At 45.2% G+C, this 22326-nt stretch overlaps 1 long non-coding RNA gene across 3 annotated transcripts; it reads right to left on the bottom strand.

Annotated features, from left to right (window-relative positions):
* Positions 1–1654: 1654 nt before the first annotated feature.
* Positions 1655–20528, bottom strand: LOC138984234 (uncharacterized). 3 transcript variants are annotated; one of them, XR_011461502.1, is made up of 4 exons: positions 20319–20528; positions 18168–18299; positions 11718–11743; positions 1655–4998 (listed from the first exon to the last, which is right to left on the bottom strand). It is a non-coding gene; the product is annotated as an uncharacterized lncRNA (long non-coding RNA). The 3 variants fall into 3 exon arrangements; XR_011461503.1 differs by lacking the exon at positions 20319–20528 and adding an exon at positions 20226–20314; XR_011461504.1 differs by lacking the exon at positions 11718–11743.
* Between the last annotated feature and the right edge of the window lie 1798 nt (positions 20529–22326).

The raw sequence follows: 22326 nt of genomic DNA, 5'->3' as shown, positions 1-22326 counted from the left end.
ATACTGATGGCTAATTCATGTTGATGTATGGCAGAAACCAACACACTATTGTGAAGCAATTATCCTCCAATTAAAAATAAATAAACTTAAATAAAAGCTTCCTGTTCTGGTCACTTTTTTGGGTCTTCGTCCTCTTGTGAGGAATCCCCTGTGCACATAAAATTTAGTTAAATGTGTATGCTTTTCCCCTGCAATCTGTCTTTGTCAGTTTAAGTTTTCAGAACCAGCCAGGGACTAGAGTGTCTTAGAAGAATGTTGAGAAAAACTTTTCCCTCCCCTATGGGAAGCAGATAATTTCTATCCAGTGTAATATGTAACCACAAAGATTATGAGTTTTGGCTCTGGTGGACAGTACTCAATTTTGCATCTTATCCTAGCATTGTCTACAGAATACTTGGCTTCTCAAATGCCCTCTGAATTAATAATTTTAACATCTTGATGACCCTTTCATTAATCAACAAGCTAAATAAGATCTTTGATGTATATTCCTTTCATATTTGCAGAGACTCATGATTTTATCTTTGTGAAATCATGCCTTAAAAGAGATAATCACTTCTATCTCTTTGGATTAAGAGAGGATTCAATGAAGTGAAATTAATGAGTTTATATTTTTTTTGATCACTTACTCTGTGCCAGTACTGTTTCTAAACATGCACATTCCATGAGAACTAACCCATTTAGTCCTCATCACCTTGAAAAGCCAGCATAACTCCCATTTTATAGACCAAGCTGTGGTATAAAAGGGCTTCCCCAGTAGCTCAGTGGTTAAGAATCCACCTGTAATGCAGGAGATGAAGGTTTGATCCCTGGGTGAAGATCCCCCAAAGGAGGGCATGACAACCTACTCCAGTATTGCTACCTAGAGAATCCCAGGGACAGAGGAGCCTGGTGGGCTATATTAGTCCATGGAATTAAAGAGAGTCAGGCACAACTGCAGCGACTGAGCATGAACGCGGCACGTTGAGAAAGTTACCCAAGGTCACAGACCTAGTAAGTGTCAGAGCTGGTATAGAAATCTTGGAAGGGAGGTAAGGGACCTCAGCATCTACTACGTGGAAGAACCCTTTCTCTTCCTTTTCTATAACCTCAGAAGCATCAGGACCCAGCTGTCCTAAACACAAGGCCTTGTGAAGACAATGGGATGGTTAGCAATTCCTTGTCAGCCTAACACTTGCTAAAGAGTCAGTAGATAAATTTTCTGAGCAGGGCCACCTCCCCTCCAACTATTCTCATATCCAAGCTATACCCTCCCCATCCACCCTTCCTTCATTTATCATTAGGTCACCTCCTCCAGATATTACCCCAGTCTCCAGGGATGCTCCTTCCTCTGAACTCTGACACGAATCTTCAGAAGCTGAATAGACTGATGTACACTGTTAATTATTTTAGCCAGTGTCAGAATCCTCCTTGAAACATTCTGATCCTTTGGAGACTACAGAAAACAAAAAAAAAAAAAAAAAAAGACAAGAAGTTTGGAGATTTTCTTGATGCCATGGTTCTCAGATAAGAAGTCTCACTCATAACTCAAAAACAGGTTATTCATTTTTTGAAATTTTTATTTTGTATTGGGGTTTAGCCAATAAACAATGTTGTGACAGTTTCAGGCCAACAGCGAAGGGACAGAGTCAAATATATACATGTATCCATTCTCCCCCATACCCCTCCCCTCCCATCCAGGCTGCCACACAACACTGAGCAGAGTTCCATGTGCTAAACTATAGGTCCTTGCTTGTTACCCATTTTAAATATTGCAGGGTACATGACCATCCTGAACTCCTTAACTATCCCTTCCTCCCAGCAACCATAAGTTCGTTTTCTGTGAGTCTCTTTCTGTTTTGTGATTTATATAATTTATTTTTAGATTCCACATATAAGGGATGTGATGTGATATTTCTCCTTCTCTGACTTACTTCATTCAGTGTGCTCTCTAGGTCCATTCATGTTGCTGAAAATGGCATTATTTCATTCTTCTTTAATGGCTGAGTAATATTCCATTGTATATATGCGCCACATCTTCTTTATCCATTCCTCTGTTGATGGACATTTAGGTTGCTTCTATGTCCTGGCTATTGTAAACAGTGCTGCAGTGAACACTGGAGTGTACGTATCCTTTCAGATCATGTTTTTCTCCAGGTGTATGACCAGGAGTGGGATTCCAGTGGGAATTTTAGTTTTTTAAGGAACCTCCATGCTGTTCTCCATAGTGGCTGTACCAATTTACATTCCCACCAACAGTGTAGGTGGGTTCCCTTCTCTCCACACCCTCTCCAGTATTTATTGTTTGTGGATATTTTGATGATAGCCATTCTGACCAGTGTGAGGTGATATTTCATTGTAGTTTTGATTTTCATTTCTCTAATAATTAGTGATGAAAAACAGGTTATTCTGAACCGTGTTCATATGAAGGAAATGGAGACAAAAAGGAAAGACAAAAATCCCTTTCCCACATGTAGAACATCATCATAACTGTCCACAGCTAGGAAAGAAGAAAAAGAAAGTTACCCAGAGAAATCAAGAAATCAGCTGGCCCTAATAACCTTCACTTTTATCTGAGACACAGGTTCTGGGAAATCTTTCCTATCCTCTCTTTGGGAACACCTAGCATCTCAAGGCCTGTTGTCCTTAAACACTGAAGGATCCTGATTTTTCTAGATGTTTGACAACTCGGTCCCTCCCCTGTATTCAGCATTAAAATGCTTGAGAGAGAACCATGATTACAAGACGTCTTCATATCGCTTGGGGGAGAGCAAACACTCTAAACTGAGGGTTGTCAAAGCTTGGTCCAGACACACTGGGCCTGGGTCCCTGAGGCCCTGTCAGATGGTCCATAAGTTTGGCACTGTTTTCACGATAATGGTGGTGTTGGTGATGGTGGTTTAGTGGCTAAGTCATGTCTGACTTTGTGTGACCCTGAGGACCATACCCCTCCAGATTCCTCTATCTGCAGGATTTCCCAGGCAAGAATACTGAAGTGGGTTGCCATGCCCTCCTCCAGGGGATTTTCCTGACCCATGGATAGAACCCACACCTGCTCTATTGCAAGCAATCTCCTGCGTTGCAGGCAGATTCTTTACCACTGAGCCACCAGGTAAACCCCTTTCATGATAATACTAAGATATAGTTTGCCTTTTTCATTACTTTTGATGTTTGCAAAAGCAGTGATGGGTAAAACTGATGGCATTTTAACACAAACCAAGGCAGGGCACCAAACTGTACTAGCGGCCCTTTTATTCTTCACCAACATGCCCTCCGTTTTGTTTTTTTCACAATGTCAGTTCCACTTAAAAATCTCTTTGATGAATCAGTTAAAAATAGCAATTTTATTAAATCTCAATCCATCTTTTTAATAAGCTTTGCATCAAAATAGGGCACATGAAGCACTTCTATCCTAAGGCAGCCTCAAGGAAAAGTACTTGTATGATTGAGTTTCAAGCTGAACTAGCTGCTTTCTTCAGGAACACCACCTTTACTTAAAAGAATGACTGAGAGAGAAACTGGTTGGTGGACATTTCTCAACAACAAATTCAGTGAGCCTGTCACTCCAAGGAAAACTGACAGTATTTGTCATTAACAGTAAACATTTGAGGGACTTCCCTAGCAGTCCAGGGGTTAAGACTTCACACTTGCACTGCACAGGGCGTAGATTCCATCCTAGGTCTGGGGACTAAGATCCTGAATGCTGTGTGGTGCAGTCAAAAAGAAAAAAAGAAGAAAGAAAATTGACCTCTCAAGCAAACATTGGAATTTTGGGAAACTTCTACCCACTACTATGACCTTGACAAATTTCAAATCTATAAAGATTTTTCTGAGGAGATGGACAGTGACATAAACAATAGTGTTTTTAAAAACATTGTATAACAATATGTGTCAACATTTGGAAGAGCTGTATAACTTAAGTGACCCAATATTTTCCAAATGATCCATGCATGATGCTACAGAATCATGTATGGATAAAAGAACCATTCAAGGTACAAGATGGACCAATCAGTTTTGAGTTACAGAGAAAAAAACTCATTGACATGTTCTCAGATTCTACACCACAAGCAAATTTTAAGAAATGATGTCTTGACAGCTGACGGGAGTCCCATCTCCAGAACCTGCTTTGGCTTCCGGAACACGGGCAGGGGTGGGGGGTTATCAAGTCCACACTAATGGGAGCTGGCTCCCCTCAGGACCCACCAGGGCTTCAGTTTTGGGGCACTGTGGGGTTCCATTCACTCTGACAGGAGCCCAGTCTCTTCAGGACCTGCCAGGAAGTGCTGCTACTGAAGGACAAGGTGAAGAAGAGTGGGAGGAGGTGCCTGTGCGTGGTTGACTGGTGAGGAGTGTCTGTCTTCAGAGGACCAAGAGAGGAAGGACTTGGTGTGGAGAACTCGGAAACAGATGTCTAACAAAAGTGAGTGAAAAGCTGAAGTCCAGCGCAAAAAGCAGCTCTGAGCACAGCTAAGGGATGATTGGAAAATGAAGGAAGAGGAGAGAGAAACAAGAGAGGCTGATATACAGCAGAATAAAGATCCAGTTCAGGATGACTCTGACCTGGATTGCAAACAATGAGAGACAGAGGCCCTGCTACAAAGTATGGAATCTGTCTGGAGCCCCCTCTGATCCAAATCCCTACATCTGTATCCTCGAAATCAGTGATCGCTCCCAGTGAAGCTGGAAGCCAAGACTCAGGAGACTTGGGACCATTAACACAAGAAGACTGCGTAAGCTAGGCCTGTTGAAGTTTACCCAAGCGGATTTCCTGCCCAGGGAGGTAGTGTCCTACTCCAAGGAGACCCAGACGCCTCTGGTCACATATCAGTCCGCAGGCCTTTGGACCCAGACTGGGACTGATGTTCTTGGCTCCTCTTGTTCTCCGGCATCCAGGTTTGGAGAGGAATCACACCACCAGCTTCCCTGGGCCTCCAGCTTGCAGACACCAGGGCAGCTCTGGGACTTCTCAGCTTCCATCATCATAGTACATCATGTGAAACGCTGGACTGGATGAAGCATAAGCTGGAATAAAGATTGCCAGGAGAAATATCAATAAGCTCAGATATGCAGATGACACCACCCTCATGGCAGAAAGCAAACAGGAACTAAAGAGCCTCTTAATGAAGGTGAAAGAGGAAGAGTGAAAACTTAAAACTCAACATTCAAAAATCTAAGGTCATGGCAACTGGTCCCATCACTTCGTGGTCAATAGATGGGGAAACAGTGGAAACAGTGATAGACTTTATTTTCTTGAGCTCCAAAACCACCGTGGACAGTGACTGAATCCATGAAATTGAAAGACGTTTGCTCATTGGAAGAAAAGCCACGACAAACCTAGACAGCATATTAAAAGGCAGAGACATTACTCTGCCTACAAAGGTCTGTATAGTCAAAGCTATGGTATTTCTGGGAGTCATGTATGGATGTGAGAGCTGGACAATGAAAATGGCTGAGCACTGAAGAACTGATGCCTTTGAACTGTGGTGCTGGAGTAGACTCTTGAGAGTCCCTTGGACAGCAAGGAGATCAAACTAGTCAACCCTAAAGGAAAGCAACCCCGAATATTCATTGGAAGGACTGAAAGCTATGGAAATAGCAAAGTATTTCCCAGCCTCAGAAATTCTGACTGAACTGGTCTAGGGTGAGGCCTAGTGGGACTCTGTGTTCAAATATGCACAAAACTGACAGCCACTGGGTTCCCGTTGAAAAGCCTAAGGGTAATCCCAGAGGGAACTTGGACTTGATTCATGACACTAAGATGTTTGTTTCCTTGGAGCTGGCAAAAATCCTAGTCAGCACTCACCCGGGAAGACATTGCTCTAGGCACTTATTCACACTTAGAATTTTAGAGTCAGCCCCAAAGTTCTTGTGAGCAAATACCGCCTCCCACTGAGGGTGGCAGGCTGAGGGAGGTGGGGGGGATCCAGCTTGCTCTCTTTGTTTCTGTTATGCTTGTCTTGGGACCTTCCATGTTTAAAATGTGTGGTCCAATCTTTACCTATAATTTATTTCAGTGGTACCTGTTATTACTGATTCCAGACAGTCTACCACCACCAACTTGTTAAACTCTAAACATTCAAGCAAAAAAGAAAGCACCTTCTACGCCCCTCTCTTAAGTGAGAACTAGGTTGCATAAAAACAGTGTAAAGAATCTCCAATTTTTTTAATGGTTTTTAAAATTAATATTCTATTTATTTGGCTGCAGCAGGTCTTAGTGTGCAGGCTCAACGTGCGTGGGCTCAGCTGCCCCTCAGCATGTGGGATCTTAGTTCCCCAACCAAGAATTGAGCCTGCAGCCCCTGCCTTGGAAGACGGATTCCCAACCACTGAACCACCAGGGAAGTCCCAAGTATCTCCAGTTTTATTCTCTAGGCTCGTGTACAGATCTCAAGCCAGAGGGTGAGGGAGAAGGAGGCAAGGGGTGGGGATGGGGGGAGGTCAGAGACAGCTGAAAGAACAAAAGCCTTTTATGTGAAGAGATTTCAGACAGCCACGTTCTATAGTTTATGCCACCAAAGCCCTGGCTGGACCACCAGCATCTGGGCAAGAAGTGAGGGATTCCAGTCAGGGGAATGTTCTGGCTTCTTGCAGACTTTCCTTGAGGGACTCCAGTTACGGGAAAAAGCCGGTGGTAGTGACACGTGGTAGTGACTTCTCTTGTGTGCTGCCGCCTTCTGGAGAAGGCATTTATTTATCACCACATCACTTCTCAGTAGAGGGTGTATCTATGTTAGTCCTTCAGTTGTGTCCAACTCTTTGCGACCCCACGGACTGTAGCCCACCAGGCTCCTCTGCCCATGGAATTCTCTAGGCAAGAATACTGGAGTGGTTTGCCATTTCCTTCTCCAGGGAATCTTCCCAACCCAAGAATCGAACCCAGGTTTCCTACATTGGAGGCAGACTCTTTACAGACTAAGCCACCATGGAAGCTCCAGTAGCTGCTGCTGCTGCTAAGTCGCTTCAGTCATGTCCAACTCTGTGCAACCCCATAGACGGCCTCCTATCAGGCTGCTCTGTCCCTGGGATTCTCCAGGCAAGAACACTGGAGTGGGTTGCCATTTCCTTCTCCGATGCACGAAAGTGAAAAGTCCCAGTAGAGGGTATATCATAACCCAACTTACAGATGAAGACACTGAGCCTCTGAGAGGCAAGTCACTCAACTCCAAACAAGGTCAAGCCCAAATCCATGTCGTCAGTGTCTTTTTCAGAACTCCACTCATGACTAAGATGATGCTTCTCTCTCAAAAGCACAAACCTCATCCACAGCAGGATCACAGTAAAAGTACATCTAAATGGCTGCTCTGAAATCACAGATTGGAAAGCTGGCCCAGCACCCTTGGCTAGATTTCCAGGGTCTGGCTGAGTCCTCTGAGCAGCAGACAGTCTAGCTAATCCAACAGAGTTTTAATGAACTTGCTTCCTACCTCAGTGGAAAATATTCATTGTTTGTTCTCGGTCAGGAGAGACTTGCTGCATGGGCTTCTTTCTCCTCCAGACCCAGCTTAAATCTCTTACCATCAGACTCAAATGCCAGCTGGGTCTGGCAGCACCTAGGCCCCTCTTTCACCAGTTCATCCTTTTTATCTCCCTCAACTGGCCTGCAGCAGTGCTCTGCTTCTGAAGATAACAGGGCGAGGTCTGGGCATGCTGTGCCATCTCAGCAGAGATGGGGAATGCACCCAGCTCTCTCCACACCGCCCCTCAGATGTCAGGCTGAGAGTTGAGAAGGCCCCGGCAGGGTCAGCCAGGCCCACAGAGCTTTCATAGAAGTCAGAGTCAGTCACAAGCACTCAGCGATGTTGACGGGGAAGAATCGAAGAAAGTGTCATCCTGAGTGATGTTAGCTAGACAGAGAAGGGGAAGTACGACATATGACACATATGACCCAGATGAACTAATGCACAAAACAGAAACAGGTGCCCAGGCTTCGAGAATGAGCTTGGAGTTGCCAGAGGGGGAAGGTTGAGGGCAAGGAATACTTAGGCAGTTTGAGAGGGACACGTACACACTGTTATATTTACAGTAGATATCTAAAAAGGACGTACTGTGCAGCACAGGGAACTCTGCTCAATGTTACGTGGCAGCCGGGAAGGGAGGGGAATTGGGGGGAGAATGCATACATATATATGTATGGCTGAGTCCCTCTGCTGTTCGCCTGAAATGACCACAGCATCGTTTGTTCATTGGCTATATCCCAGTACAAAATTAAAAGTTTAAAACTGAAAGAAGGATGGGGAACACATGTATACCTGTGGCGGATTCATTTTGATATATGGCAAAACCAATACAATATTGTAAGTTAAAAAATAAAATTAAATTAAATTAAAAAAAAAAAAAACTGAAAGAAGTAGAAGACACCATCATATCACTGCCGATGCCGGCGCCTCCACAAGTTTATAATCAGATGGGGCAGGAAGGAGGGCTGAGACCAGTAGTTCAGGGCCCTCGCTGGGCCTCACCATCCCTGGGCCCCAGCCTGAGAGGCTGATCCGGCTTGTCCAGGATGGAACTCAGCCGGCAGTGTTTGACATTAGAAACACAAGTGGTTCTAACGTGAAGTCAAGCTTCAGATCCACAGAGCCAGACAGATGCAAGCACATCAAGAACAGGATATGCTCTTACTAGAAGGTGCCACTGCACTGAGTGCCAGTGCACTCAAGAGAGGGCACTAAACCGGTTAGAGGTGTGGGATTTAGATGACAGGAGAGCTGTTGAGAGCTTCCCTGGTGGCTCAGACAGTCAAGAATCCACCTGCAATGAGGGAGACCAGGGTTCGATCCCCAGGTTGGGAAGATCCACGGGAGAAGGGAAAGGCTACCCACTCCAGTATTCTGGCCTGGAGAATTCCATGGACAGAGGAGCCTGGCAGGCTACAGTCAATGGGGTCGCAAAGCATCAGACACGACTGAACAACTTTCACTTTCTATTTCACTTTTTCTAGAGCTGTTGAGAAGCCAGCCAGCAAAACTTGGAGAAAGGGAGCTGAGGGTGTCCTGAAGGAGGAAACGTCCCACGCGAGTCTCGGCCATGGGAGGAAGTTGTGTGGTGTGGGCAGAAAAGACACACCCCTGAGCACATGAGGCTCACGGTAGCCCTGAAACTGCTTATCTAGAGCTGTTACAAATGGACTCAAAGTGCAATTGTGAGCTATCTATTACAAACTGAGTCCTTTTGACCACTGTTTTACTGAGCTATGGTTTTTTAGAGTAGCAGCCATGGTAACCATCTCTAAATTGTTCAGATTACAGTCAGCAGAGGAGATGTTTTTCCACCCTCTTTCTCACACTTTGATCCTAACTTTTGAGGTATGACAGCTCGGTTTTTGTTTGGAACTCGGCAAAAGTCTCAGGTGCCTTCTCCTGTGGCTTTGGCTGGAAGCTCAGCGTGGGCTCCTGGTAAACTAGGCTGAGTGGTGTATAGCTGGAACGTTACAGGCAGAAGGTGCAGCGGGCTTCATAGCCGCGAGGCCTCTTTCCCTCATCTCAGTTACTAGGTTCTATCACACTGGTGATAAAACTCAGGGAAATGCTTTCCTGGGAAAAGAAGAGAGAGGGGATTTCTCCTAAGGGCCTAGGGTAGAGCTGGTCAAGTCACTCGCTAGACTCTTCCAGCCCAGGAACATCTCCAGATCAATCCGTGCACCATGCCCAGCCATGCAGAGAGGACAGAGAAACTGTTTGTGATTATCCTGAGGGAGAAGGAACAAGGGGCTCTGTCCCGGACAGCAGAACAGTTCGGCCTCTCTGCAGCTAAAGGAAAACTCTGCTTATGATGTGAAGTGCTCAGTCGTCTCCAAGTCTTTGGTACCCCATGGACTATATAGCCCACCAGGCTCCTCTGCCCACGGGATTCCCCAGGCAGAAATACTGGAGTGGGTGGTCATTTACTCCTCTAGGTGATCTGCCCAACCCAGGAACTGAACTTGCCTATGTCTCCTGCATTGCAGACAGATTTTTTACCTGCTGAGCCATTGGGGAAGCCCCCACCTATGAAAACAGAACCTGATAAAGGTTCTGGGACCTAACACCCTGCCCCCCACTTTACAATGCTCCTCCTGGTGCGGGGAGAGGTTGGGATGGAGGTCACAACCTGAGAAACCCAGGATTTGCTCTTGGGGACAAGGCTGCTGACTGGCTTCCTCAGGCCTCCCCCTTATGTTGTTCAGAGGAGCAGTTCTAAAGCTCCTGTCTGGCATCTTTTTCTCAACAAGAAAATAACCTTGAGGCAATAATTCCCAACCCTGAATATTCATTGGAAGGACTGATACTGAAGCTGAAGCTCCAATACTTTGGCCACCAGATACAAAGAGCCAACTCATTGGAAAAGACCCTGATGCTGAGAAAGATTGAAGGCAGGAGGAGAAGGGGACGACAGAGGATGAGAGGGTTAGATGGCATCACTGACTCAATGGACATGAGTCTGAGCAAACTCCAGGAGTTGGTGCTGGACAGGGAGGCCTGGTGTGCTGCAGTACATGGGGTCGCAAAGAGTTGGACACGACTGAGCGACTGAACAACACTTTCCAACATCAGGTTTTCAAGTTAGTCTATGGTTGTCCAAAGCTTCTCAACTTTTTATTTCTACCTCTGTCTCCCCCACTAGGCTGCAAAAGCTGTGAGGAGAGAGAGCAGTTTTCTTTTTTTCTTTTTCTATTTTTCTGTGTCCTTACTGCCTAGTGTATGGGCCCTAACATTAAAAAAAAATTAAAAAAAAAAAACTTAATAAATGTGGAACACAAACATAAATGAATGCTTTTGTCTGCAGCGTCCCAAGTTCCGAAGTTACCCATCCAGCTTACTTCTTCAGTCTCTGAATACCCCTCTCCTTCCAGCCTCTGCAACACTGCAACCTAGGATCTACTTTCTCAGCCTCTCACTAAATACCAGTCAGAACTTGGCCCTATGGCTTAACCCCAGATATTAGTGAAGTCCTATAGGGAAATTTGCTCCTGGTCCTAAACATGAAATTGTACAAAATATTGGTCACTGACTTGTTTTCAAGACAAATGCACATTTAAAATATATAATAAAATCATGGCCTTGATATGTGTAGTTCAGTACTTTGAACACTTTAGAGATGAGAGTCTATAAAAATTTCACAAGCAGTTTCCTTCAAAGAAGTGAGAGAGACTGTTTCATGACAGATGACTCTGAGATGCTAAAGTAATTCTCTGAAATTATTCTGAAGTTTTGCCATGAGCCTCAAAACCAGTAAAACCTCATTTTCTCTTTGCATGAAACAGAAGACTCTTACCACCAAAAGGGTTGTAGTCATTTCAGAATTAGAAATACATAACCCGCTAGTCTTTATTGAACACCTATTACGCACATGTGATATTTCTCCATACCCACAATTCATCACTGTGCTTATATTATCTTCCAGACAAAACTAAATTCTTTGGGAATACCTGAGTTTTTCTCATAGTTCTTTCTGATGCTCCAAAGCTCAAGGCTAGCCCTGAATAGTCATACAATACAAACTGATGACTTCTGAGTCCTCCCTGTGTCTTAGAATAAAAGAGGACCTAATTTCTCGAATGATAATTTACCCACAAAATAGAAAAATCAGAGGATATTAATCACATATACTTGCATGTGTCATTAAAACATCTCTGTGAAGTCAGGTTTACCATAAGCAGTCAAATTATACAAAATCTTTAAAAATTAAATCAGGAAAAGCAGAAAAATGCCAGACTCCTATTTAGTTAAATTTCAAATTAGTAATCATTCACTGGGACCTACCAAATGCCAGGGACACAGCTCACAGCCTAGAGTGGGAGACACAAAAAATAATAATTTTATAACAATGTAGCAAGGACTATTAAACATCCCAATGTTCACTGTAACATAATTTACCATAGCCAAGACATGGAAGCAACATGAATGTCCATCTGCAGAGGAATGGATAATGAAGATGTGGTACAAATATGCAGTGGGATGCTACTCAGTCATAAAAAAGAATGAAATAATGCCATGTGCAGCTACATGGATGGACCTAGAGATTATCACACTAAGTGAAGTCAGAAAAAGACAAATATCATATGATATCATTTACATGCAGAGTCTAAGAAAAAATACAAATGAACAGATTTCCAAAACAGAAAGGGACACACAGACATAGAAAACAAACTATGTTTGTTACCAAAGGGGAAAAGTGGGGAGGGATAAATCAGGAATTCAGGATTAACACCACACAGTAAAATATATAAAATAGACAAGCAGCAAGGACTGACTGTATAGCCTGGGCACTGTGCGGGCTGCTTCTGGAAGATACGGTGGTGCTTAATTTACTCAATATTCCCATTTTACATACGGAAGGGATATGCTCCCCATTTACATATGGAAAATTGAAGCTCACAAAGTCTATTCAGCTTACTCAAAGTTACACTTCCAGGAATATTTCACAGAGATTTGAGCTCGATCCTTATGACTCCAAACGTAACCACGCTACCTCCAAAGGAGTGAACTGATTGCTGTGTGAGGGCTTCCATTTTGAGCTAATTCTTCAAATTAGCAATTACTGGGACTTCCAGGCAATCTAGTGATTAAGACTCCACGCTTTAATGTGGGTGGTATGGGTTCAATCCCTGGAGGCTACTGTGGGGTCAATCTAAGATCCCACATGCCGCTCATGGTGTGGCCAAAACATATAAATAAATAATTTAAAATAAATAAATAAATCAGCAACTATGGACTTCGAGGCATCCTGCTTATATGCGATTCACAACAGTGACCACCCCACAATGGCAGTAGGAACGGAGGACAGACCTAAGCCAGGCTGGGGTGCTCTGGTAGGATTCCAGTTACAGCTGCATTTGGGATTTGAAGGCCTCTGTGCACCCTATTAAACAGTGTGGCAGCTTTGGGCAGCCTTCTACCTGTGGAGTATGGTAGGCTGATTATACTGATGGCATAATTAATGCTTTCTGAGTCTCCATGCTCCCTCCAACGTTTTGTGGCTCTTCCCATCACAATCTGAAACCTGCACTTTGACTAACAGAAAACAACAGACAGGATGGTGGCCTCATTCCAAGCCTGGCCCCCAGGAGGCCTTACATATTTCTACTCTTTTCTTCTGCATCCCTCCGTGACCATGAGAATAAACTGGACTAGCCTGCGAGAGGATGAGACAATGTGAAGGAGTCACCAGGTATTCCAACAAAGTCTGTGAAAGCCCAGCTAAGATCAGCGGGGCTGCACACCCAGCCCAAAGCTAATCAAGGTCACGTGAGTCAGCCAAGCTAAGCCCAGAAGGTTACCAGCCGATGCACAGACCATAAGCAATAGGAAATGCTTATTGTTTTAAGCTAAATTTGGGGCAGCTTGTTATTCAGCAATAGCCAACAGAGGCAAGTGAGTAACAGCTGTTCCATTAGGGTCAGAATGGCTTAACTTGGTGATGGAGGCTGTTGGGGGCTTCCCTGGTGGCTCAGTGGTAAAGAATCCCCCTGCCAATGCAGGAGACTCAGATTTGATTCTTCAGTTGGGAAGATGCCCCTGGAGAAGGAAATGGCAACCCATTCCAATATTCTTGCCTAGGAAATCCCATAGACAGGGGAGTCTGCCGGGTTATAGTCCATAGGGTCGGAAAAAAGTCAGACATGACTGAGCGACTAAACAGCAAGAGGTTTGCACCTACAGGCCTACAAGGTCTGTGTTTGCTGGGCTTCAAGACCTAAGAGAGAGCCCAACGTCACCAATAGAGACAATGGTTTAATGGATGGAGCAGCTTACGTGCCTGAAGCAAGCTCTTGAAGCAACACCCCACAGCATGCAGATGGCTGATGGAGAGGGATGGAGGGCAGGACTTGGGGCACTCTTCACTCCCAGTGGGGGTCAGGGGGAGGCTGCTGCTAAGTTACTAAAGTCGTGTCTGACTCTGTGTGACCCCATAGACGGCAGCCCACCAGGCTCCCCCGTCCCTGGGATTCTCCAGTGAAGAACACTGGAGTGGGTTGCCATTTCCTTCTCCAATGCATGAAAGTGAAGAGTGAAAGTGAAGTCGCTGAGTCGTATCCAACTCTTAGCAACCCCATGGACTGCAGCCTACCAGGCTCCTCCGTCCATAGGATTTTCCAGGGAAGAGTACTGGAGTAGGGTGCCACTGCCTTCTCTGAAGGGGGAGGCAAGATTGCCAGCAATAGAGGGGATTTATGTCAGGTGGGCTCATTAGTTACCGGGGAAACCAGGAAAGGGGACTGCCCCCACCGCCCCTTTGATGAGAACAATCAGCAGCTGGGGCCTGAGGCAAACACACAGATACACAGGAAGGTGAGTAAGACATGGGTGAAGCAGGCACTGGTTCAACAGGAGATGGGCAGAGAGCAAGAGAAGAGCCAACTCGAGTGGCCTGAACATACACAGGCTAAGTGTCATCTTCCTGGCTCCACATCAGAAGAAAATCCATCTCTAAAAAAATTTGCAGTTTCTCATTTCTTCTCCTAAGAAACATTACTATTATGAATGCATAAATGTGTTGTTTACCAGTTAACAAATATACTTTTCCCCTTTTTATCCTGGCATTTGAGCACAAAGCGATGAACAGTTAAGTCTGTCTCATCACTAACCGATCACATGTTCTATTAACTATTGAGCTGAATTAGCCTTGGTGTTGTGCTCAGTTTTCAGTCAATTGAAGAGGCCAAGCACAAAGACCCCGTCAACGTCTTCACAGAGCTTTTGAAACATATGCAAAGAAGTCAGCTCTGCCCAACTCATCTGCAAGTAATGAGAAGGATCTCACCTACTAGACAGAGGTCATAAACCAACAGCTCTTCCCTCAGGCAAGAAGCAGTCAGCTCCACTCCAGCTCCTAGCAGAATGCTAGGGGTTCTTCCCTGGAACATTCTGTAGACCCCCAGAGCACCCAGCAGCCCTCTGATCTTTGGTAGATGTTCTTGTTTTATGAGTTGACATTATTTGCCATTTATTGAATTTCAATAATGTGCTGAGCACATTCTGGGAACAAGGATTGGGCGCAAATCCTGACCAGAAGTCTGGTCATATAACTAAGTTGAGCTTCCAGGAAATGTTCTCTCTCCAAAAATTCAGAACAAATGGAACAGACAGTAATGGCCCCAGTACTTGGACCCTCAGGTAAACAGAGATGCAAAACGTGAAATAGAAGTTTTAGTTGAAGCACCAGAACTAAAGAACGCCGCATTCTAAAGTGGACGTGAGGCCATCGTGCGTGGGATTTACATTCAAGGTTACCAGAGTGCATTCTTGTGACTGGCCCCGAACTCTTCTCATATCTCACACCCAGGCTTCTTTCACATAAGAAGACGAGGGTTGGAATCAGGGGAAATATTTATGAGAGCCCTATCGGTGTGCTATGTCAAGGTACCTCTTCAGGGGTTACTCGCTTCAAGACTAAGGAAAGGGGCCACAGCAAGACCACTTGGAGAGTCTGACATGTGTCCTCAGGTAGGGCTGCTTGGGGGACAGAGCCGAGGATGAGGGTGTGTCGGGCACTGGGAATACACCTGAGCACCGGGTTGAGCACTGGACACAGTCACTCTTAGATGCTCTTGGATGGCTGCCAAGAGCGGCAGAACGACGCTGGAACCACTGCCAGGTGCCTCGGGCTGAGCAGGAGGAGCAACCACCCACACTGCGAGCGCTGCCCTCGCCAAGAGAAAGGGCAGCGGCGAGACTGCCAGCCGGTGGATGAGCGGAGGCAGGTGGTCATGTGGAGGCCTCAGAACAGACAGAACGAAATAAGGAGAAGAGCCCACTTGGAACACCCGCCGGACATGAGGACAAAAACGCCAGCTCCTGATGGTGTTACTCAAGCTGCCAGCCTCTTCTCTTCTCCCACTTCTGCTGCTACCCTGGATGGTCAGAAACCAAGGTTAGCAAGATGGACATGGGACAAAACGTAGGGCCAGGGTGAGCGAAAGAGACCAAAGCAAGAGAAAGGCTGCAGTGGGTCCTGGAGGGGAAATAAGCGAATATTATTCTTGCGGTTCCTGGGGGCCTGGAGTCCAAAGTCAGTTTCATTGGGTCAGAACTGAGGGGTCTGTTGGCAAGGCCACACTTCCTCTGGGGGTCTATGAGAGGATCAGCTCCTGCTTCTTCGCGCTGCCTCATTCCAGCCTCAGGCTCCGTGGTCCCATCACCCGTTCCTCTTCTGTCTGTGGAATAAAATCTCCCTCTACTTCCCTCTTATGAGGATACATGTGATCAATTTAGGGCTCACCCTGATTATCCAAGATAATTTCTCCACCCCAGTATCCTTAGTTTAACCACATCTTTGATTCTATACGTTAATATTCACCCTTTACCATACAGGGTAGCATTCAGAGTCCAGGGATTACAACATCTTTTGACGGAAGTGTTAAGGAAATTAAAGAAGGTGTTAAGGTGGGGTTAGCATCCAAGTAACCTGAGGCACAGGGAGGTTAAGTAACTTTCCTAAGGTCACACAGCTAAGTACCAGGTAAGCTGGGCCTTGAAGAAGCTAAGCCTCCTGACTTCTAGTCAAAAGCTTTGCTTCCTATCACATATCACACACACTATGGCATTTGGGATCCTTTGCATTCTACAACTATTTTAAGTTTTATTCAAGCATCTTATACTAGTTTCCTTAAAAACGTCTCCATTCAGACTCTTCTAGAAAAACATGAAAGAAAGGAGATTCCTTCAAATTCAGCTCACTGGGGTTCACATCTATTCCTCTTCTGTATTGTGGAGAGAGCTCACAGGCCAAAAAATAAAAGATGGGATTTCTTTTTAGGAGGAGAAGAGCTGGAGGTATAATAAAACACCACCAAATGGAGTTCACAGAGTCTGTGCAGAAAGTATTCAGTGAGTGTCTATTTCCAGCAGAACCTCATCCAATCATTTACCACAAAATTGCTGAGTTTCAGAAGGGCCAGCAGGCAAATGTTTTTAGCCTCCCCTATTATGTCAGTGTAATGTAAGGCCATGCTGACTAAGGGTCCTCGTGCCTTGGATGTGTGAGTCACAGTCTGGATTGAAAGCCCAGTGCTGGTGAAGGATGAGCACAATTATCAACATTTGGAGAAGTCCCTAAAGCACTCCCTCACCAAACCTTTATGGGGCAGAAACTTTTCACCTGTGTGTTTCCACAAGCCCTTTGTTAACTCAGAGCCATGCTCCAGGGAGGTGTAACACAGCAACTCATCAGAGGTGATGCAGGAATTCAAGAGCCCAAGAGAATGAAACAGAGGCATCAGCAAGTTTGTGTCCATAGTGGGTTTGGAGTGGAAAAAAGAAGGGCCTCCAGGGGAGCCGTGAGGGCAGGGTTGGCTCCTGGAGGCCACCTCTTTGGAGACCTGGGGACAGTGAGGGAAGATGAATGGACTGAGGTGACATAAGAGTCACAGAATGTTGCAGGGATCAGAGCACCAAAATTAGAGTGGGAAGCTTCATTTCCTTGACAGTTTTTCATAGGGTGATCACAAAGAAAAGCCAAAAATGGTTTAGAACGCTTGAAAAGCTCTTATCTCAGACATCATGAGCCCAGTGGGCTTTGCAATCTGTGCTCATTTAAAAACCAGCGGCTGTCAATATGCTAAATGCTAAAAATATGTCCATTCCCCCTTCTCCATCATATAGACCTGAAAATATTGAAGCGATAGGGTGTTTGCACCTCTGCCTCCCACTTAGCGTCAATTCAAAGGTGAAATTGTTATAATTAGTCCTTTTCAAATGATCTTAACTTTCTTCTATCATCTTCCAAATTCAGGAGCACAAAATCTGTTGAAAGGGAACTTGGCTCTCTCAAAACTCTTGTCAGCTAATTATATCCTTGAGCAAATCTTTGTTGCTTTTCTCTTCTTGAAATCAGAAAAACTGCTCCTTCTCTTCCTGGGGTGCAGACGGGGGTAGTTACTCTTCCTGGATGTTCCACTCAATCCTGATCTCTGCCATCTCCAGACTGACTAACAAAAAAGGGAAATCTTTGCTTTCATTGATTTTGTACAGTTTCAACCCAACACTGGGGACCTGACCCTCACACACAGCCAAAAGTGTTTGTTTAACAATAGCAGTAAAAGACATCTGAGCTGACTTGGACCAGTGATAGCTCTTACCGCAGTCCTGAGTTCACTCTTTTTATAGTGGCAAAGAAGCCCTGCTCATTGGGCCACTGGTTCCTTTGCTGACCTGTCCCCTATTGTCTTATTTTCCGTGTCAGTTTCTAGCATAAAGTCAATGACAGCCTACCTTATAGCCTTTGCAGGTCAGAAGGCAGTTACCTTTCAACAGCCACATTGGGAATTTGCTGCAGTCACTTCAGGCAGAAGACAAAGCTTGTTTAGCATTTTAGCCCCACCTTTGGATCACTTTGCTGTATACCTGAAAGTAACACAATATAGTAAATCAACATACTTCAATTTTTTAAAAAGGAGTACTATATAGGCTAGATCTATCACTGAAAAGTTTGACATGCTCTGTCAACATCATCTGGTCAAACCTCTGGCATCTTGAGTAAGAGGACACAGTAATGGTGGATGCAATCTTCTCAAAAAACAGAGAACAGGGGCTCTCTGACTTCCATCCTGTGAGGAAATTGAACCCTGGAGGCCCACTGCATGCTTCCCTGGACTGTCTTTTCTGTGATCATCACTACTGTTTTCAGCCACTCCAGTTAACCCTCAAGGAGCAGGGTCAACGATTCACCAATCCCACGGCTTAGCAGTGATCCATAGGCTCAGGGTAGCGGATATGGGGACGCCTGCTGCTTTCACCCCAGGTGGGAAGCAAATGTCCGCAATGGCCTTAAACATGTGAGTGTCACAGGCTTTGGGAAGAATAAGAAATGAGAACAAATCTGTCTTTAAAATGCTGGGAGACACACAGTGACAACAGTGGAAAGAGAACATATTAATGTTAATATAAATTGCAGAGTGGGTTGGATAATGAGGAGAACCTGGAATTAAGGAGATGAAACCCAGGCTCTGGTCCTTGCCCTGCCCTCCTCTGGCTGGGCAGATGGTTAGTGCATCACTTTATCTCTTCATCCTCTCCTCAGTGTAGGAAGGACTTGGCCTAGATGGTCTCTAGGGTTCTTCCAGACTGAACTTCCTGTGAGTCCATGATTCTAGTTTTGGTTACTAGGCAAGGCGAGAAGCTCATGAGAACAACCTTCTGGAATCCATATGATGCCTTTCTACTCCCATGGGATCCAACCACAGTAGTTGGGCATTTCTAGGTGTGAGGGCCACCTGGGAAAGAAAGTATCAACAAAGCCTCCTCCAGGGGATTGGGGACTGTGCTGTCCTCTCTCACAGTACTGGAACCAGCAGGGCAGGAGGGCAAACCCATCCAGACACAGTCAAACATGAGGGTGAGCAGTGGGTCGATCTCTGCACCTTTCAATGGGTGCAGAATCTGAAAAGACCCATGACACCAAGAGTTTTTACAAAGTAAAGAAATTCAGGGACTGAGTGACCAGAGCCACGTGGAGGTGAGAAGGCCCCTCTGCATACACTTTCTGTAAGTCAAAAGGAATTAAATCGTAGGAGTTCCCCTGACCACTCCCTCTGTGGACTTCCACTCTCAAGGCCTGCAAGTCTTCCTCCAGAAAGCAGGAAGGGCAGCTGCTCCTCTGTGAGTGAGCAAAGCGGCTCTTGCCCTCTGCAGGCAGGACAGTGTGGGAAGGGAAACAGATGTCACAAGCAGGGAAGATTTCATTCTGAAGCAACAATCCCCTTTGTCCCCTTCTGGGGTCAGAGGCCGGCCACATAAGTCAGCAGTAGATTTGGCATTACACACATTCCACTCCTAATAAACAGTAGTTTAAGTAATCTGAAATATTAAGCTTCTATGTAGCACTTCAGCACAAGTGACCTCCAGAAAGTGGAACAACTGTTGTGCATAAACCCTAATAAAGGCCAAGTCAGCGGCCCCACTTCCAACTCTAGAGAACTGTCATGGCTCGCCACCACTCTTTCCCATTCCAGGCGCTCTCCTGAACTTTATTTTCAGTCAAGAACTGAAGCCCTGTCTAATGGCTTCAGCACATAAATTTCTTAAAGTTCTAAGTGTTTTCACATCTGATTTAGAAAAAATATTTCCCCATGATCTTCCAAAGGGCTTTCAACTAAAAATGACAACATGTGGATACAATGTTTCATGTTCAACCTGTGCTTCAAACGCTGTCTCAGAGGATGCTCAGAGCAGACTCTCCTCCATTATCCCATGTACACCGCAGAACCCACCTCTGTGAGGCCCGGTGGCCCGTCCCAGCCCAGCTTCCTGCTTATTTTGCTCTAAGGTTACCTTTGTAGAACTTTAACTCTCTTCCTGTCCCCTGAGGAAATCCTGGGATGGCTTTGCCAAAACGTCCCATAACCAGCATGAATATATACTTACTTCTGGGAGCTTCAGGCCGAGAAGAAAGAGCTGTGTTCACAATCAACTTCCCTTTTGAAACTTGAAGAAAGCTGATACAAATTCATGATAATATAACAGGGACTTTTGACTGACCAAACATTACTATAATTATCATTTTCTGAGAGGGGATTTTTAAAAAGCGAGAGTCAGCAGAACTTCCTGAAATTTCTGTGTCACAGCTTAGTTGGATCAGCTCTCCACCAAACTGCCAGGCAGCAGGGCCCCTATTCAATCTTCTGTTGTCTTTCAACTCTCCTGTCTCCAAGAAGTGGGGCTCCTCCTGCCCACTGAGCAGGAGGAGCTTTCCACAAAGGCTTTCCCATTTCATCAAAACCTGAAAAAGAGCTGAGCTGAATTAATCTGCTGTTGGCCTTTTGGTGTGAACATCTTGCTTACTTCCTTATCTCTTCTGAGTGTTTTTCATAAACTTTTTTCTAATATTGAATAAAGGGAAGATTTTTTTCTGTTCTTAATAAAATTCTAGCATTGGAAGGAGTTGAAGCATTTGGAGGGGTCAGGAGAAGGAGCATAGGAGCTTCCCAGGCCCCAGGAGGTGTTCCTTGCCTGAGAAAGGACTCTCAGTACACACACCCTGCCTCTGACCCAGAGTTGAATGGCACCCAACAAAAACAACACGAAGTCACGCCAGTTATTAAGATGACTGACGTTAACATCCCATTTCAAATTTCGCTTTTGTCTGAACTGCAGGAATTCTTGGTGTGTAAATGCACATGTACATGTGTGGAGCATCACACATGTGTGTGCATATGTGAATATACATGTACATGGAGATACAGAATTTTGCAATGTACAAAGCTTAAGCTAAATTGTTGTTGTGCATAATAATTAGTTACGGGTGAAGAGGCTTCCTGGGTGGCTCAGTAAAGAATTCACCTGCAATGCAGGAGACCTGGGTTTGATCCCTGGGTTGGGAAGATCCCCTGGGAGAGGGCATGGTAACCTACTCCAGTATTCTTGCCTGGAGAATCCCCGTGGACAGAGGCTCCAGGAGGGCTACAGTTCATGGGATCACAAAGAGTTGGACATGACTGAGCCACTAAGCACAGCACAGCACGGGTGAAGAACCTGAGAGGAAGGGAAGGCAGGATGGTATCTTCAAGCCTTGAGAACAAGTCCCTGTGAAACAAGAGAGACAGGTCACCCATCCGGAGCCCTCAAGGCTGTTTGCAGCCTGCCAACTCCCAATCCCTGGCTCTTTTAAGCTCGGTGCTTCTCAGAGTCTCACCAACAGACTTTAGTCTTTTTCATGTGGGTCACAATTGGCATAGACTGTTATTCTATTTGCAGATTATTAGATTAGAAAATTGTTAGTTTACTGAATTAGCTTACTCTTCCTCCGTCCCTAAGGAAGGACCAAGGAATACATTCAGACCTTGTGAGAACATGCTCAGGCTCCTTTTCTACCCTACGCCTCATTTCAGGCTCTGTGTGACAACTTTTCCAAGGTGTTAACGTGGCAGGGCTACAGTCCCAGTTATTCAATCAAACATTAATCTAGGTGTTGCTGTGAAGGTATTTTGTTTTTGTTTTTTTTTTCAAGATAGGTTTATTTTTTAAATTTATTTAATTGGAGGCTAATTACCTTACAATAGTGTAGTGGTTTGTGCCATACATTGACATGAATCAGCCATGGGTGTACATGTGTTCCCCATCCTGAAGCCCCCTCCCACTTCCTCCTCATCCCATCCCTCACGGTCATCCCAGTGCACCAGCCCTGAGCACCTGTCTCATGCATAGAACCTGGACTGGCGATCTGTTTCTGAAGGTATTTTGAAGATGCAGTTGAAGTCTGTAATTGATTGACTCTGGTAAGAGAGATGACCCTGAAGAATCTGGGTGGGCCTGAGCAATGAACCAAAAGACCTCCAAGGCAGAGCTGAAACTTTCCCTCAAAGAGAAGCATTTCATTCTGTGAATTCCATTTGTGATCTTGCAATCCTGGATCCTGCCCTATGGATTGCAGACT

Source organism: Bos mutus, chromosome 20, assembly GCF_027580195.1.
Source record: "Bos mutus isolate GX-2022 chromosome 20, NWIPB_WYAK_1.1, whole genome shotgun sequence".
Lineage (NCBI taxonomy): Eukaryota > Metazoa > Chordata > Mammalia > Artiodactyla > Bovidae > Bos > Bos mutus.
Note: the sequence above shows the minus strand (reverse complement) of the source record. Positions and strands in the feature narration are given on the sequence as shown.